At 41.4% G+C, this 2,769-nt stretch overlaps 1 pseudogene; it reads right to left on the bottom strand.

The window, feature by feature from the left end:
* Nucleotides 1-2,537: 2,537 nt before the first annotated feature.
* The window catches only part of LOC110324081, a 2,679-nt pseudogene continuing 2,447 nt past the window's right edge, over nucleotides 2,538-2,769 (bottom strand).

The following is a 2,769-nucleotide window of genomic DNA, read 5'->3' as shown; positions in this document are numbered from 1 at the left end:
AAAGGATAAACAGGCTGAGAAATAAAGTAGGGAAATGACACCCTTCACAGTAGTCACAAAGAATATAAAATATCTTTGTGTGATTCTAACCAAGCAAGTGAAAGATCTGTATAACAAGAGCTTTAAGTCTCTGAAGAAAGAAATTGAAGATGACCTCAGAAGATGGAAAGATTTCTCATGCTCATGGATTGGCAGAATTAATATAGTAAAAATGGCCATCTTACCAAAAACAGTCTACAGATCCAATGCAGTACCCATAAAATCCCAACTCAATTCTTCACAGAGAGAGAAAGAGCAATTCTCAAATTATCTGGAATAAAAAAAAACAGGATATAGAAAACCATTCTCAGCAATAAGAGAACTTCTGGAGGAATCACTATTCCCGACCTCAAGCTGTACTACAGAGCAATAGTGATTCAAAAAAAAAAAAGCATGGTAATGGTACATAGACAAACAGGAAGATCAATGCAATAGACTTGAAGACCCAGAAATGAACCCACACACACCTATGGTCACTTGATCATTGACAAAGAAGCCAAAACCATTCAGTGGGGGAAAAAAGACAGCATTTTCAACAAGTGGTGCTCATTCAACTGGCAATCAGCATGTAGAAGAAAGCAAATTGCTCCATTCTTATCTCCTTGTATAAAGCTCAAGTCCAAATGGATCAAGGACGTCCACATTAAACCAGATATGCTAAATCTAATAGAAGAGAAAGTGGAAAAGAACCTCAAACATATTGGCACAGGAGATAACTCCTGAACAGAACAACAATGACTTATGATCTAAGATCAACAATCAACAAATCGACCTCATAAAATTGAAAAGCTTCTGTAAAACACTGTCAATATGACAAAACAGCAACCCACAGATTGGAGAAAGATCTTTACCAGCCCTACATCTGATAAAGGGCTAATATCCAAAATATTCAAAGAACTCAAGATGTTAGACTGCAGAGAACCAAATATTAAAAATGGGGTACAGAGCTAAATAATACTCAACTGAGGAATCTCTAATAGCTGAGACACCTTAAAGAAATGTTCAGCGTCCTTAATCATCAGGGAAATGCAAATCAAATCCACCCTGAGATTCCACCTCACACCAATCAAAATGGCTAAGATAAAAGCTCAGGTGACAGCAGATGCTGGCAAGGATGTGGAGAAAGAGGAACACTCCTCCATTGCTGGTGGGAACGCAAACTTGTAAAACCACTTTGGAAATCATTTTAGTGGTTTCTCAGAGAACTACTCCTAGGCATATACTCAAAAGATGCTCTACCATATCACAAGAACATGTGCTCCACTATGTTCATAGTAGCCTTATGAGTTATAGTCAAAAACTGCAAACAACCCAGATGCTCCTCAACTGAAGAATGCATACATGAGATGTGATTCGTTTATACAATGGAATACTACTCAGGTATTAACAACAAGAACTTCATGGAGTTTTCAGAAAATGGAGAAACTAGAAAATATCATCCTGGTTGACATAGCCCAGACCCTAAAGTATGGGATACACGTGCTACATTCCAAAGACCCAGAGAAGCTAAAAAAAAAAAAAAAAAAAAAAAAAAAAAAACAAAGGCCCAAGTCAGGATTGTAGGCTTATATTTTTATAACCTATTTTAATAAGGGTTCTTAAACTCTTCAACCTCCCTTACAGCCCACAGAACAAAGGTAGGGGAAGAAGACGACCGATAGGACAAGGACATGAACCTGTTTATAAGTAGTTCTTTGGGGCAATTCTAATCTTCGTTATCAGCAGTCCATTCCATTAGTAAAACACCAAACAGCAGTGGGTCCATGCAGAAGAAACCAAGAGACTATGTTCAGCCTGAGTCTGCTGATACAGCAAGAAGCAGCCAGAACACCACCAGAAGTTCTTTGGTGTGTTTCTCTCTACTAAGTTATGACAAGTGGAAACCAATGGAGAAAGCAAGGTGAACCAATGCAATAGTGTCATCAGCTAAGCCCAGCAAAGACTAGAAATGCAATCCAATGCCGGAGTGTTGTCCACTGTCTGCTGGGTTGCACTTGCACTCTTCCCAAATATCATGTATCATCTCGAGCATCTGCTCCAGCAAAATAGCCTCTCACAAGAGAGCTTCCAGAAAACATCACATGATGCAATTGAGTCTTCAGTGTAACCAGAAATTTCCACTTCAGAGGATGCTTGAATCTCACTTAGAGGGGGGAGTAAAATAGTCTTAAGAAGCAAAGAGAGGAAAGGAACTTGGTTAGGAGGGGGTTGTGGATGGGAATGGGGGAAAGTTAAGGATCAGATGGTGGGAGGGACAGGAGAGAGGGACAGAGGGACAGGAGAATGACTGGAAATCAGAAGCTGATGTGGGTGAGAGGGGACATCTTCTACAGATGTCCAGGACCTGGGATGGGAGAGGCTCCCAGTAGTCTATGGAATGACTTTACTGAAACTCTTATCAATGGGGATATAGAACCTGACGTGTCCACCTCCTGTAGCCTGGAAGGACCCCCCAGTAGACAGATAAGGACATCAACCCACCCATAAAACTTTTGACCTCAAATTTGTCCTATCTGCAAGAAAAACAGGAACAAGGATAGAACAGAGACTGAGAAATGGCCAGCCAATGACTGGCCCACCTTGGGTCCCATCCCATGGGCAAGCACCAATCCTGGACTCTGTTAATGATACTGTTCCACGCCAGGCACGGTGGCACACGCCTTTAATCCCAGCACTCGGGAGGCAGAGGCAGGCGGATTTCTGAGTTCGAGGCCAGCCTGGTCTACAGGG

Source organism: Mus pahari, chromosome 7, assembly GCF_900095145.1.
Source record: "Mus pahari chromosome 7, PAHARI_EIJ_v1.1, whole genome shotgun sequence".
In the NCBI taxonomy this organism is placed as follows: domain Eukaryota; kingdom Metazoa; phylum Chordata; class Mammalia; order Rodentia; family Muridae; genus Mus; species Mus pahari.
The sequence above is the reverse complement of the archived record's forward strand: the minus strand, read 5'-3'. Positions and strand labels throughout refer to the sequence as shown.